The sequence below is a fragment of the Microcaecilia unicolor genome, chromosome 1, assembly GCF_901765095.1.
Source record: "Microcaecilia unicolor chromosome 1, aMicUni1.1, whole genome shotgun sequence".
Lineage (NCBI taxonomy): Eukaryota > Metazoa > Chordata > Amphibia > Gymnophiona > Siphonopidae > Microcaecilia > Microcaecilia unicolor.
In genome coordinates this window covers 625,882,035-625,898,578 of record NC_044031.1, presented here as the reverse complement: position 1 = coordinate 625,898,578, position 16,544 = coordinate 625,882,035, and the positions used below count along the sequence as shown (strand labels likewise).

The 16,544-nt window shown below is 47.5% G+C and overlaps 1 protein-coding gene across 1 annotated transcript in view; it reads left to right on the top strand.

Annotated features, from left to right (window-relative positions):
* The window catches only part of LOC115460380 (mitogen-activated protein kinase 15-like), a 175,080-nt gene that overhangs the window by 45,561 nt on the left and 112,975 nt on the right, over positions 1-16,544 (top strand). The window lies entirely within an intron of this gene.

Below are 16,544 nucleotides of genomic sequence, written 5' to 3'. Positions count from 1 at the left end.
ATATGAGGTGATACCTTTTATTGGATTTAATACACTTTTAACTAGCTTTCACACACTAAATGTTTTCTTACTTTGGGACACAATAAGCAAAAGATGGCAATACTAGGCTCATAAATCATAAAAACATTCCAGTGATAGAGAGAAGCAATAGCCTAGTGGTTAGAGCAGCAGGCTGAAAACTAAGGAAGACAGGTTCAAGTCTCATTGATACTCCTTACGATTTTCGGCAAGTTATTTAACCTTCCATTGCATCTAGTACAAACGTAGGAGAAACCTCATGAACGGTGAACAAAAAAATGAGGTAAACTCGAAGAGGATGTGAAGAAATCTTTATTGTGAACAGCATAAAATTGACCCAACACAGCCATGTTTTGGCCCAAAGGCCTGCCTCAGGGGTCAAGTGTATCTGCATAAAATAAATATGAACGTAAATAATAAGTAAATACAGCATACATGCAATCATATTGTCAAGTAATGAATCAGATAATTTTAAAAACTTGGAGTGGAACATGGAAAACATATCCTATATAATAATTTGCACCTCCAACGTTCCATCGCTCTCTGGCTGCCTGGGTTTGTAACATCTTATGATGTCAGCCAGCGTCCAGCATTCCATTCCCCCTCACTGCCCCGCCCTCGCGTCAAAACGTAATGACGTCAAAGGGCGGAACAGTGAGAGGGAAGGGAATGCTGGAGGCGAGCTGACGTCAGGATGTTACCAATGGAAGGAAAGCCAGCCAAGCCAGCCAGAAAACGATGAGGTACAAAGGAAGAGAGAATCGAGGGGACGGCAAGGCAGAGCAGAGCAGAATCAATGGACATGGATGGGATGGGAGGAGAGGACAGGATAGAAGAGAATCACGGGACACGGATGGGAGGGCAGGGAAGAGGAGAATCGCTGGACATGGAGGGGATGGGAGGGGAGGGAAGGGAAGAATCGCTGGACATGGAGGGCAGGGGAGAGACAAAAAATCGCTTACAAGAGAGCCTTCCTAGGGCCCATTTCATTGTTGAGGAAACGGGCTGGGTTCCACTAGTGTTCAAATAAAAATATATGCAGGAAAATAAATTTCTAGTGTATGGATGAAGGAATATTTATGATATAAAATATAAAACATGGGAAGTTTAAAACATCTAAAGTAAAAAAATAAATAATTAAAGATAAGACTGTATGTATGGACACAGTGACATATAAAAACATATGGAGCACGGAAAGTATATTAAGTAAAAAAAACAATAATTAAGAAAAAAGTTGCTATAAATAAAAGTGTATGTATACACATATAGATAAAGTATAAATAAAGCATAATGTACCGCTTGTGTTATGGCGGGAGAAGCTTAACTCAAGAGTAAAAACAAAATCCTGGCTGTGGAACTTCTATGAAATCTAAGTGAAAACATAAAATTAACAAATGAAGTAAAACTGTGTGAATAGAATACAAAAACATAAAATTAACAAATGAAGTAAAACTCTGTGAATAGAATACAGAACTACAATCACTATTGATGGCTATTATGTTCTTAGGTATTGTATAAGACATAGTATAGCAGCTATATACTATCAATGGCTGTGGAGTAAACAAGGTGTAGGAATGTTTGAAAATAGGAGAAATAGTCCTCCTAGACGCTGCTATGAGTTGTAGTGTTTAGGGGTGGATATTGAACAGATTGTGCATTAAATGGAGTGCTGCGAGAAAAATGTGGGGTATCATGCTACTAAAAGAGAAAGCTGTGAATACTAGCTCGGAGAGCAGTGGAAAAAATAGCGCTGTAAAGTACAAATTGTTTTACAACCAAGTGATGAACTATGTGTATAGAAATGGTAGTAACGTCATCAAATACATAAAAGGCGCCAAGCAGAGGGGAAAATGATTTGTAACCAGGTGACATTAAAGATGTGCATGAATAAAAGATGTGTGTATACACTGGTCAGATGGTATGAATGCTGGTATAGGGAGCATACCTATTAAAAATATGTATTGAAAATATATTCTTGGACTAGCTTGTGTCAAAAAAGGTTGTTTCCTTGTCATCAGCAGCAGATGACTCCATTAACTGATGGGTTGTATCCACCTACCAGCAGGTGGAGATAGAGAACACTGAAAAACCACAGTGACCCTTGGACGGCTAGCCCCAACTGCCTTCAGTATTTGAGATTTCCAAAGCAGAGTGAACCATGAAAGTAGAATAACATAAACTTTCCTCACAGCGAACAAACGCCCCAGAACAGTGAGCAATAACCATACAAAGGAGGGACGATCTCAACCTCCTGTAGTAGAACATCATGTAGAAAGTCTGAGAACTGGTTTCCAAAAACAGAAGTCCATTATGTTGATAGGCACAGAGATCCCTCATTGCCTCCTATTTTGAGATATCAAGGAATGGATTTGAAGGTAAAACTATTCCTTCTTAATTTAGGAGTAATGTTAGATTCAGAATTGGTTATGCAAAAACAAGTGGATCATGTAACATTACAACTTACTTTCTGTTCTTAGCAAGTTGAAAGGTATGATATTGGCCTGTGATTTTCAAACAATATTGTAGAGCCTGGTAATAACAAGATTGGATTTTTGCAATTCTTTATACCTAGGCATGACCAAGAAAGGGATCTAGGTGTTGTCGTTGATGATACGTTGAAACCTTCTGCTCAGTGTGCTGCTGTGGCTAAGAAAGCAAATAGAATGTTAGGTATTATTAGGAAAGGAATGGAAAACAAAAATGAGGATGTTATAATGTCTTCGTAGCGCTCCATGGTGCGACCGCACCTCGAATATTGTGTTCAGTTCTGGTCGCCGCATCTCAAAAAAGATATAGTGGAATTAGAAAAGGTGCAGAGAAGGGTGACGAAAATGATAAAGGGGATGGGATGACTTCCCTATGAGGAAAGGCTAAAGCGGCTAGGGCTCTTCAGCTTGGCGAAAAGGCGGTTGAGGAGAGATATGATAGAGGTCTATAAAATAATGAGTGAAGTTGAACGGGTAGATGTGAAGCGTCTGTTCACTCTTTCCAAAAATACTAGGACTAGGCGACATGCGATGAACCTACAATGTAGTAAATTTAAAACGAATCGGAGAAGATTTTTCTTCACTCAACATGTAATTAAACTCTGGAATTCGTTGCCAGAGAATGTGATAAAGGCGGGTAGCTTAGCGGAGTTTAAAAAAGGTTTGGACGGCTTCCTAAAGGAAAAGTCCGTAGACCGTTATTAAATGGACTTGGGGAAAATCCACTATTTCTGGGATAAGCAGTATAAAATGTTTTGTACATTTTTGGGATCTTGCCAGGTATTTGTGACCTGGATTGGCCACTGTTGGAAACAGGATGCTGGGCTCGATGGACCTTTGGTCTTTCCCAGTATACTTATGTACTTATGAGCCTTTTCCATTGCAGGAGCAAATTTATGGAATCATCTACCTGGTCATTTAAGACTTTGTTCAAACAGAAAACAATTTAAAAATACTTGAAGACATATTATTTTATGAAAGCTTTAATGGATGAATAATCTTGGATTTTTCTGGTGTTTCTCCCTAGAGCTTGTATTATTCTTGAATGATATTATTGTATTTTTGTTTATGATTTTATGAATGTTTTTATTGTAACCCGCTTTGTGATAAAGCGTGATATAAAGTTTGAAAATAAATAAATGCCCAATATGACTACCAGTTCGGTCAGGCAGTCTTGCAGAATTTGTTTGGTGTCTAGAGTCCAGCCCCTCCCCCCCCGGCCTAAATTGTTCTGTTCTGGGCTGCACCTCCACAACTAGTGCACAAATTGTTTCTAGTCCCTGTTGTCCTAGCATTGTTGTTTTTGTTGAGCCTGGTAGCTAGGGATTACCAGATGTGAGAATACAACAGTCTGCTTGTCCTCAGAGAAAGCAAAGTTATTCACCTGTAGCAGGTGTTCCTGAGGACAGCAGGCCAAGTATTCTCACATACCCTCCCACTTCCCCTTGGAGTTGAATTCTTTAGCTTTTTATAGTGACTAAGGGACCCGAATTTGTACATCAGGCAGGAAGGCACCAATGCATACGTGGTGGGACACTGCTAGAAATTTCTACAGCTCCCATCGCAGGATGTTATCCAGATGTGAGAATACCTCCACCTCTCAACATCAGGCACTGATAGTAGGCCCCAAGATTGGCCAACATCAGACCCGACACCAAGAGTGCTCTAGGGTTTGGTTTCATACTCGTCTGCACTGAGGGACGCTTTGCAGTACCTCTGGGGAAGCTGAAGAATCACAAGCATTGGTCTTCCTCGATGCATGGTACTGGGAGCGCCGAGGCATCAGATACACCAGTACCCGAGAAATGCCCACACTGAGAGAAACACTTTCCTTCTGTGAAAGAGATGTTGGTGCGCCAGTCTCTATGCAGTCAGGTCCCAGCTTCTGATTCGACACGGACGCCTGCTTCGACTGCCACCCTACTGGTGCCCCTGCCTTTGCTGATGCCCCCGCCTTCAATTAGCGGTTCCAGGCTATGCTCAGAGAGGAGCTGGCACAGATACTGCAGATGCAGACCACTTTGGCATCAAGGGTGCTTGCTCTACTGGCGGATCAGCCCCAACCTCTCTCTGTGGAACCACTGATGCCTGGGCGGAGATCCTCGACACCAGCACCTCAGTGGGTGTTGAAGTCGAGGCACTCGGGACTCCCCTCAGCATTGGGGGAGGAAGCTTCCCTGGTGTCGAAAGGCAGGACTGAGCCTCAGTGCCCTTTAGGGAGTGGACATAGTTCCACCACGCCCTATCAGGCACAGACTCTAGCAGCTGACTGACTATGCTGAGGAGTCTGATTGGGACTGCTCCTGGGATTCAGAGGAGGATATACATTATTTCTCAGAGGAGGAATAGTATGAACTACTCTCTGATCCCTCTTCATGTCAAGAGAGATGAAAATTCCCACCTAAGGGACTGTCTCAGGTTTTGTGAGAGAGATGGCAGCTGCCATCCCATTTAATTTGGAAATGGAGTGTCACAGTAGTGGCTGCCATGCCTACACTCTCCTCTCCTCTTAGTGACCAGGCCCTGTGGCTGCTGTGGACTGTCTTCTCCCTGTTTCCCAAATGTGTTCCAGAGATCATTCCAGTCCTGTTCTGATGTTCCAGCATTCCAGCCTTGCTTTGGTGTTCTTGCAGCCAGGCCTCGCCCTGGTGTTCCTGCTGCCAAGCCTCTCTTTCTGGTGTGGATAGGTCGGTCTGGGGGTCATCTGCATAAAGATGATACTGAAAACCATGGGATGAGATCAGAGCACCAAGGGAAGAAGTATAAGTGGAGAAAAGACGAGGTCCCAAGACAGAGCCCTGAGTTACCCCAACTGATAGTGGGATAGAAGTGGAGGAGGATCCACCAGAGTGTATACCAAAAGTGTGATCGGAGAGATAAGACGAAAACCGGGAAAGAACAGAGCCCTGAAATCCAAGTGAGGACAGCTTATCAAGGAATAGGCGGTGTTCAACAGTGTCAAAACCAGCAAATAGATAGAGAAGGATAGGAACAGGAGGAGGGAGATGGGGCAGTAGCTGGAAGCACAGGTAGGGTCCAATGAAGGGTTTTTGAGGAGTGGTTTAACTACGGCACATTTGAAGGCATCAGGAACAGTTGCAGTGGAAAGTGAAAGATTTAGGATATGACGGATAGAAGGGATGACAGTAGGACAGATAGTGTTAGGATCAGAGGAACAGGTAGTCAGTTTGGAGGAGGAAATGTACAGTTTCCTCCTCAGTGATTTCAGAAAAGGAAGAAAAGGAGACGGGTTGACAGAAGGTGGAGGTGACTTGGTTGAGAACTCAAGGTTAATTTAATGAACCTTATGATGAAAGTACTCAGCCAGAGTCTGGAGAGAAAGTGAAGGGGGAGTTGGAGGTGAAAGCACTTTGAGGAGAGAGTTTAGTGTGGCAAAGAGACATCGAGGGTTTGAGCCAAGAGAGTTTGTTACCTGGATGTAGTAGTCCTGTTTGGCAAGTGAAAGAGCAGACTGGAATAAGGTTAGCAAGAATTTGAAATGTATTTGGCAAGTGGTTTTTTTTTTTTAATCTCCCTCTCTTGACCCTTGCCGGTCCTTTGTCCGCGGGGGCAAAGGGGGAGGTCTAGAAGGCTTTGATTATGTCCCTTTAACATGACCTCTGTGATCTGACTTCTGACATCTATGAACATCAGTGTGTATTTGTCTTCCCACATAATGTCTTAATGAGTAGGAGTCTACTTGCTTATGTGTATATTATAGAGAATAATTTGTCTCTGTAGTTGTATTAGGAGAAATAAGTGTGTAGACAAGAAACAGATGGAGACAAGGAAGATAGCTGATAATATAGAATTTATTCTCACCCAAGTGTTTCATCAATCGGGCATGTTCATCAGTCAGAGTTTCAGGACAACCGTCCGCACTTCTGCACCTTTGGGTAAAGTTGGGGATTTCTCCAAACTCCACCCAGATTCGCACTTCTGCACCTTTGGGTAAAGTTGGGGATTTCTCCAAACTCCACCCAGATTCGCACTTCTGCACCTCTGGGTAAAGTTGGGGATTTCTCCAAACTCCACCCAGATTCGCACTTCTTAAATACACTTTTTCACTCATTAGACCTACTGGGTGTTCATATTTCATTATGTAAATCTTGTTTTTCTTACAGTTGCTAACCACAAACTAGATCGGAAGCCCAAAACCCCCCTTCTTACTATTTCCCAATATCTGCAACATCCTTTGTGATAAACAATTTTTTCTAACTTCAAATGCAGGGACAGGTATCCATCTTATGAAAAGGACTCCATTTTAAATTCAATTACTTGACCTAACTCCTTGCTATTCCAGTCATTTATTCCTTCATCTAGGCTTTAAAACTTCCTTGGCTTGTTACCCCAGGTCTTGGTTTGACTTGTCAACTAGGCCCTGCTTCAGCAAGTACCCAGTTTCAAGCCATCATTGGATTTTAGTGTTCCTCAGTAGCCTAGGCTCTATGGCTCTGCCCACCACTATTCCAGTGGAGGGGCCTCTGGCTGTAACATATATTAACAGTCTGGGGGGTCATCTGCATAAAGATGATACTGAAAACCATGGGATGAGATCAAAGCACCAAGGGAAGAAGTATAATTGGAAAAAAGAAGAGGTCCCAAGACAGAGCCCTGAGTTACCCCAACTGATAGTGGGATAGAAGTGGAGGAGGATCCACCAGAGTGAACACTAAAAGTGTGATGGGAGAGATAAGACGAAAACTGGGAAAGAACAGAGCCCTGAAATCCAAGTGAGGACAGCTTATCAAGGAGTAGGCGGTGTTCAACAGTGTCAAAACCAGCAAATAGAGAAGGATAGGAACAGGAGGAGGCAGATGGGGCAGTAGCTGGAAGCACAGGTAGGGTCCAATGAAGGGTTTTTGAGGAGTGGTGTAACTACGGCACATTTGAAGGCATCAGGAATAGTTGCAGTGGAAAGTGAAAGATTTAGGATATGATGGATAGAAGGGATGACAGTAGGACAGAAAGTGTTAGGATCAGAGGAACAGGTAGTCAGTTTGGAGGAGGAAATGTACAGTTTCCTCCTCAGTGATTTCAGAAAAGGAGACGGGTTGAAGGAGGGTTGACAGAAGGTGGAGGTGACTTGGTTGAGAACTCAAGGTTAATCTAATGAACCTTATGATGAAAGTACTCAGCCAGAGTCTGGAGAGAAAGTGAAGGGGGAGTTGGAGGTGAAAGCACTTTGAGGAGAGAGTTTAGTGTGGCAAAGAGACATCGAGGGTTTGAGCCAAGAGAGTTTGTTACCTGGATGTAGTAGTCCTGTTTGGCAAGTGAAAGAGCAGACTGGAATAAGGTTAGCAAGAATTTGAAATGTATGAAGTCAGCATGGGATTTCAGCCAAAGGTGTTCGGCAGATCGGGCACAGGAACGAAGGTAGTGGATTCTAGAAGTCAGAGGTCAGTCAAGACTGGGGTTTGGTTCACGTTACAGAACAGGGAATGGGAGGAGCGAGAGTATCCAGGGCGGAGGAAAGAATAGTATTATAGGAAGAGACAGCCTCATTGACCAACTTGGATAACATAGTGGTTGAAACACCGAAGGAGAGAATAGAAGAGTCAGTAGCCTGAAGATTCTTAAATGTATTGGTTGAGATTGGACAGAACTGGGGGGGGGGGGTGTTTAAGTGTGAAAATTATCAGATGATGGTCAGAGAAGGGAAGAACTGAGGCGCAGAAACTGGAGAGTGTGCAGTTGAAGAAGAAGACAAGGTCAAGATAGTGGCCATTCTGGTGAGTAGTGGAGCACAGTTGAAGATTGAAAGAGGATGTTGAAGCGAGAAACTGAGAAGCATAAGAGTAGGAGGGATCTTTAGCATGAATGTTAAAATCCCCAAGAATTAGGGAAGGAGATGAAGGTTTAAGAAAGAAGGAAAGCCAGGAGTCAAAGTCAGTGAGAAAGGATGAAAGGGACTTATAAGGGGGTCAATAAATGACTGCTACTTGGAGAGGTAGAGGAGTGAATAGATGGATGGAATGGACTTTGAAGGAAGAAAGCAATGAGACTGAAGTGGAAGAAGAGGTTGAAATCTAAAAGAGGGTGAGAGTAGTAGCCCAACACCACGTCCGCTGCCAATCGGGCGAGGAATGTTGGAGAAAAGGTAACCTCCATGACACAGGGCCACTTGAGAGCGGCCCAGTGGACTCTAGCTTCCCAGTGGTCTCAGGTGACTGGGAATTTAGCAGATGTAATCCAGATTACCCCAGTGATGGCTCACGACCTTCTCTGGTGGACAGTTCGATCCAGTTTGACTCTGGGACTACCATTCCAAATTCTACCACCTCGAAATGTGTTGCTAACTGATTCATCCTGCTTGGGATGGGGAGCTGATGTAGTTGAGCTTCACACCCAGGGTCGGTGATCTGCTCAGGAGACTCCATTTCACATCAACCTCCTTGAGCTCAGGGCAATCTGGAATACTCTAAAGGCTTTCAGAGGTTGGCTATGGAACCAAAGTGTTCTCATCCAAACAGTCAACCAGGTTTCAATGTTCTGTGTAAACAAGCAGGTGGTATGGGATCCCTATCCCTTGTGTCAGGTGGCAGTGGGCTCGCTATCAAGGAATGGACCACTGTGCCACATACCTGCCTGGGAAAGACAACTGCCTGGTGGACAGACTGAGCAGGATGTTGCAACCACACTACGGTCTCTCAATATGGGCACAGCCCACAAGATGTTCCGAGCATGGGACACCCCCTTGTTGGATCTTTTTGCACTCATCTCGACAACAAGGTCCCTCAGTTCAGCTCCAGGCTTGGTTCACACGGCAGACTAGCATCAGATTCTTTTCTCCTTCACTGGGGGAAAGGTCTTTTGTATGCGTATCCCCCACTACCCCTTATATAGAAGATTTTGCTGAAACTCAAGTAAGATCACGGGACCATGATCCTAATCACTCCTTGTTGACCAAGGCCGATCTAGTTTCCTCTTCTGGCGTTATTCTCTGAGTATCCGTGGAGATTGGAATGTTTTCTGACCCTCATCACGCAGAACGAGGGTTCCCTTCTGCATACCAACTCCAATCCCTGGCCCTCACGGTTTGGATGTTGAGAACATAGAATTCGAATCCTTGAATTTGTCAGAGGGTGTCTTGTGAATCTTGATGTCTTCCAGAAAAGATTCCACTAAGAGATGTTATTCTTTCAAATGGAGGAGGTTTGCTGTCTGTTGTGAGGGCAACGCCCTAGATCGCTTCTTGTTTTCCACACAAAAACTACTTGAATACCTCCTGTACTTCTATAAGTCTGGTTTAAAACCAATTCTGTAAGGGTTTATCACAGTGCAATTGGTGCTTATCATCCCTGTGTAGGGGGACTGTCCATCTCTGTACAACCTCTAGTTGTTCATTTCATGCAAGGTTTGTTATTAACAAAGCTGCCAGTCAAACCTCCAACTATGTCATTGGATGTCAATGTTGTTCTAACCCAGCTGGTTAGAGCTGCTTTTGAGCTTCTTGAGTCCTGTCATCTAAAGTTTTTGTTCAAACTATACAGACACTTTTCAGCGAAACCTCTTGTCAATAGTCTAGTACTCGGCTGAAAAACACATAATGATCATGTCTCTGCCCTATTCATCAGATAACTCTCATTTGCTAGAAAGGAGGAAACGACCTCAAAAGTCCTCGCTCGGCAGGAAGCATAAACAATGCCGTCTGATTATGGACTTGGATCATATCATAGGTCAAAAACCTTTGATTTTCCTAGCATTTTATTTAATTATACATTTTTTACTTATTTATTTTTAGTTTTTTAAAATTATCTCTGATTGCTCTGTCTCTGCTTCAATATCAATGACGTTACTGAGTCTACGTCTTAACTTGACATTATTATATACACATCTTAGCTTAATGAGTAGTCAGCACTTAGCTTGAAATTCACACTCCCAACGGGGCTCTCCATTTCACAGAGTGGCACATACTTGATCTTAGTCTTATAGAGCACTTGCTCCCCTGAAGAAGCTCCAAGAGAGAGTAGTGGTAGCGAACTCACACATACAACTCTAGTTCTGAAATTGATTAGGACTTCTCACTCCCCAAGGCACTTGTGAAGAAAAAAATACAACCTGACTTGAAGACAATCAGCTCTCTCACTCAGGATGGTGTAGATGGCGGCAGGCAGGCTGTTGGATTTCTCGAAGCACAGGAACCGCAGCTATCAGATGGTCAGTCTCTCAGTCATAATGTAGTAGTAGCAGATGGGCTGTCTCACTCAGGCAGGCAACCCCAGTAGGCAGGAGCCCACATTGTATGAACCTCAGATGTTGTTCATCATGTCGACGACTCGGACCAGGGCTGTCATCCGTTTCATGAACGGCAGCTCCCACATGAATTGCTCAAGATAGCACCCAAAAGTCATGTTATGCTTGAGGAAGGGTTTCTTATACCCTTTTCTTGAGTTTAGAGAGTCATACTGTTCAGAATAACAAATCTGGGACTCATTGTTTTGGCTTGAAAGCCCAAACAACAGGGCCATCTGTACCATGAGCAGATTGGTCCAGAACATGCAGAGCCAGTTTCTATAACAAGGTTGTTGTCAAAATTATTTTCATTCTCCTGCAACCTTGGCAGTGTCAGCAATGTTCCTTTCACTGCTCAGTAGGTCTGGGCCTACCAAGCCAGCAAGCCGTAGCGTGACTCTGTAACTTGGACGTCAGGTTCTCAGTATAAAATAGTGCCTTTTCTGTAGGGCCACTTTTGGCTCCTTAGAGCACTGGGGCTCCTTTTCTCAGAGGTATTCAGTGCTAATTCCATCCAAACACCACTTGAAAGGCTGAGTACCAAGTTTCTATGACAGATAGCTGTTTGTAGGATGCTGCCACTTCCCCTTAAGGCTACTCCTTCTCAGAACCATTTTAAAACCCATAGTCCCGCCCAAGGGGGAAGAGACATAGGATGGGTGGAGCCGGGAAAACAGAAACTAGAAAATATAAAAGCTAGGGCACAGGCACAGTGTTGCCAGGTTGGCGGTTTTACCGCCCAATTGGGCGGTTTTCCACGACCCGGGTTGCGGTTTTTTGGGCTTCTTTTCTGTCTTTTGGGCGGTTTTTTAGGCGTTTTTTTCGGCCGCGGGGGCGGGGTTAGTGACGTTCTGGGCGGGGGCCGATGACGGCGGGGGCGGGGTTGATGACGGCGGGGCGGGGTTGATGACGGCGGGGGCGGGGTGATGACGCGGGGATGGGGGTGTCAGGGGCGGGGTTTGAGTTTGGGCGGGTTTTGGCCTGGATTTGGGCTTCTTTGGGTGGGAAAAAAATTTTCCACCTGGCAACCCTGCACAGGCAGGTTCAGAAGGCCCGGAGGGAAGCAGCGATGCCCAACTGCATTTACCTCCACTGCCTACGTGTGAACTGCAACTGCTGCAGTCAGGTAGGCTATGTTCAGCTTGAAACCTTGCAACTTTAGCAGTTACTTGGGTCAAAATCCAGAGACTGTAACTGTGGGGAATCAGGCCAAAGACAAGTAAAGTGTATTGCCATGCTGAGAAACAGTAATGTTAGCTGTGGCCCTACAGAAGCAGGCCAATGAAGAACCTTGTTATATGTAAAGAACATTTCCATATCATCATGCTGATCAATCCATAGACTGGTGGGTTGTGTCCATCTACCAGCAGGTGGAGATAGAGAGCAATCCTTTTGCCTCCCTATATGTGGTCATGTGCTGCCGGAAACTCCTCAGTATGTTCTCTATCTCAGCAGGTGGTGGTCACACACAGCAGCAGCTCTGGCTAGGCCTCCAAGCCTAATTTTTAGGTTTTGTTGAGTGCCTGGGGTTGAGGGCTCTTCTTGAGCAAGTGCAAACCTGGTGGCGCCAGGTCCCTCCTTTTCTCCCCCCTCCCGCTGGCTCCGTTAAAAAAAAAAAAAAAAAAAATTTTGGACGTCCTTAAAGGCGTTTATTTCGACGTTTATTTAAACGTTTATTGCAGCATACTCACTGGGACACCAGGTCGTTACAGCTCGGAGCGAGAAGCAGGTAATTTTTACCTTTTTATAGCGGGCAGGGGGTTTCCCCGATCGATCTCCACGTGGCCTATGGCGTCGGAGGGCGAGGGCGCGAAGAATCGCTCCCCGGACCGCGTGTGCGCTTCTAGCGGGGATGCGGGGGTCTTAAAGTCTGATTCGCCCTTGTTGGGTGTCAGTTCGGAGGCCGGTCAGTGTCCCGGGTCTTCCTCCGGTGCGACGGTTTTTCCCGCCATAAACGCCCATCCCCCGCTGCTCGCCTCCGCCATCTTGGCCGGCCACTCTGCTCGGACGGCTTCTTCTTGGACCGCCCTTGAGCTGGGAGACGTTCATGCCATGGCTGCCCTTGATTTGGGCGACGGCAAAAAAGCGGCTAAAGTTAAGCGCCGTTCTTCCCGCGCGGCTCCTTCGCGGAGTGTCGCGCCGGACGCCATCTTGGATGCACAGCATGTTTCTCCCCCGCTCTTACGAGCGCCGGTTGAGGGTGCGTCTAGGGCTGTGGCCCAGGCTGCTGAAGTGCACAGTCTGGGGGGTTTCTCCCCCGAGTTTATTTTGCTGCTGCATCAGGCCTTCCTTATGCAGAACGCTGCCCCTTCTCCCTTGTCCAATAAAGGGGTTGAGGCCCCCGGAAGTAAACGCCCTCGGGTGGATTCCCAGGCCTTAGAGGACGCTGATGTAGATGAGGGCAGCGTATCTGAGTTCTCCCAACGGTCCTTTGGGGATTCCTTGGAGGAGACGGATTCCCGCTCGGATGGAGCGGATGACCCCTCTGCAGCACGGATCTTTCGCTCAGAGGATTTGCCCAACCTGTTAATGCAGGCCATGAGCATTTTAAAGATTTCCTCTCCGGAGGACGTCTCTCCCTCAGCCCCTGTTGGCTCCGCCATTATGCTGGGGACGAAGCGCCCGCCTAGAACCTTCCACGTGCATGATGCCATGCACACCTTAATTTCGGCTCAATGGGATGTCCCGAAAGCGAGCCTCAAAGTGGCTAGGGCTATGTCCCGCCTCTATCCTTTGCCTTAAAGTGAACGTGAGGCCTTTCTTTGGCCTACTGTGGATTCTTTAATCACTGTGGTGACTAAGAAAACGGCGTTGCCGGTGGAAGGTGGCACGGCCCTAAAGGACGCCCAAGACAGAAGATTGGAGGCGGCCTTAAGGTCGTCCTTCGAGGCGGCTGCCTTAAGTTTGCAGGCTTGGCTTATTTGGCAGACTTACTGTATGATGTCTTGAGAGCCTCGGCTAAAGGTATGGCTCTCTGCGTGGCGGTGGCTTTGGCTGAAACATTGGTCTGCTGACCACGCCTCTAAGTCCCGCCTGGCTAAGTTGCCTTTTAAAGGCAAGCTGCTCTTTGGGGTCGAGCTGGACAAAATCGTGACCGATCTCGGCACGTCTAAGGGCAAGAGGTTACCAGAGGTCAGGGCTTGGGCCAGTGCTCGCCCCGGTATCTCCAGAGGACGGTTTCAGGAAGCCCGTCGGTACCGCCCGGGCAAGTCTGGCTCCTCTGCCCCCTCTTCCTTCAAGAGGAACTTCTCCCCCAAGCAGCATTCCTTTCGCAGAGACCGCCGTCCCGGAGGTGTGCCCTCCGGTCCTCCCCCAGGGTCTCGTACCCAATGACGGGGTCCTGGTCCATGGCCCAGTGCAGATTGGAGGATGCCTGTCCTCGTTTCTGGGCGAGTGGACCAGAGTAACTTCAGACGCTTGGGTGCTGGAAGTCATCAGAGACGGCTACAAGCTAGAGTTCTGCCGACCCTTAAGAGACGGGTTTGTACTCTCTCCCTGCAAGTCTCCGGTCAAAGCTGTGGCAGTGCAGCAGACCTTGGACAATCTGATCCGCCTGGGTGCGGTCGTTCCGATGCCAGAAAATCAGCTTGGCAAGGGACGTTACTCCATTTACTTTGTGGTACCAAAGAAAGGAGGTTCTGTACGGCCTATCCTCGACCTCAAAGGGGTCAATCGGGCCTTGAAAGTTCGGCACTTTCGCATGGAGACTCTCCGCTCTGTTATAGCGGCAGTGAAGGCAGGGGAGTTCCTGGCATCCTTGGACATCAAGGAAGCGTACTTGCATATTCCCATCTGGCCTCCTCATCAACGCTTTCTGCGTTTTGCAGTCCTGGGCCGACACTTCCAGTTCAGAGCCCTCCCGTTCGGGTTGGCTACTTCTCCGCGGACCTTCTCCAAAGTAATGGTGGTCATCGCGGCCTTCCTGCGAAAGGAAGGAGTACAAGTCCATCCTTATCTGGACGACTGGTTGATCCGAGCCCCCTCTTATGCAGAGTGTGGCAAAGCTGTGGACCGGGTGATTGCTCTTTTGAGCTCCCTGGGGTGGATCATCAACTGGGAGAAAAGCCAGCTGCGCCCGACTCAGTCCCTGGAGTATCTGGGAGTTCGATTCGACACCCAAGTGGGCAGAGTGTTCCTGCCAGACAATCGGATTGTCAAGCTTCAGGCTCAGGTGGACCAGTTCCTAGTAGCCTCTCCACTTCGGGCTTGGGACTATGTGCAGCTGTTGGGCTCTATGACGGCCACGATGGAAGTAGTGCCCTGGGCCAGGGCTCATATGAGACCACTACAACACTCTATGCTGCAGCGCTGGACTCCGGTGTCGGAGGATTATGCTGTGCGCCTTCCCTTGGACCCAGCAGCGCGCAAGGCGCTGAGCTGGTGGCTGAAGACAGACAAGTTGTCTGCAGGGATGCCTCTTGTGATCCCGGAGTGGATTGTCGTCACGACGGACGCCTCTTTGACGGGCTGGGGAGCCCACTGCTTGGGAAGGACAGCGCAGGGGCTCTGGTCTCCTGCAGAGGCAAAGTGGTCTATCAACCTCCTGGAACTCAGAGCCATTCGGTTGGTGCTTTTGGAGTTCCTCCCGGTACTGGCGTTGAAGCCAGTACGGGTCCTGTCGGACAATGCCACGGCTGTGGCCTATGTCAACCGCCAGGGAGGTACCAAGAGCGCCCCTCTAGCCAAGGAAGCCATGAATCTATGCCAGTGGGCGGAAGTGAATCTGGAACAGCTGTCAGCTGCCCACATTGCCTGAGTCATGAATGTCAAGGCGGACTTTCTCAGTCGCCATACCTTGGATCCCGGAGAGTGGCAGTTATCGGCTCAGGCGTTCTTGGACATCCCGAAGCGCTGGGGCCAGCCGAGCCTAGATCTGATGGCGTCATCTGCCAATTGCCAAGTGCCGCGCTTTTTCAGCAGAGGACGGGACCCTCGATCCCTGGGAGTAGATGCTCTTCTCCAACAGTGGCCGACACAGGAGCTTCTCTATGTGTTCCCGCCCTGGCCCATGTTGGGCAGGGTGCTAGACCGGGTGGCAAATCCAGATGTGGTGCGCTTTCTCAAGGGAGTTAATCACCTGCGCCCTCCTCTGCACTCAGTGGTGCCTGCGTGGAATCTCAACCTGGTGCTAAGAGCCTTGCAGAAGCCGCCTTTTGAACCCTTGTCAAGGGCATCTCTGAAAGACCTGACGTTGAAAGCAGTCTTTTTGGTGGCTATCACTTCAGCCAGAAGAGTTTCCGAGCTCCAGGCACTCTCATGTCGAGAGCCCTTTCTGCAGTTCACTGAGGCAGGAGTGTCTATTCGCACAGTGCCTTCCTTCCTGCCCAAGGTTGTTTCTCGCTTCCATGTGAATCAGCAGCTCTGTCTCCCTTCCTTTCGTAGGGAGGACTACCCAGAGGAATACTCTGCTCTCATATATCTGGATGTGAGACGAGTCATCATCAGATACTTGGAAGTGACCAATGATTTCCGGAAGTCGGATCATCTGTTTGTCCTGTTTGCAGGTCCTCATAAGGGTCTGCAGGCTGCTAAGCCTACAGTGGCAAGATGGGTCAAGGAAGCCATTGCAGCGGCTTTTGTGGCTGCGGGGAAGGTGCCGCCTATCCAGCTGAAGGCTCACTCCACTAGAGCTCAGGCGGCCTCGTTGACAGAGGCCGGGTACGTCTCCTTGGAGGAGATTTGCAAGGCGGCAACTTGGGCATCGGCCCATACCTTCTCCAGGCATTACCGCTTGACTGTGGCTGCTCGGGCGGAGGCCCGGTTTGGAGCTTCAGTGTTGCGGTCAGGGATTTCTATGTCCCGCCC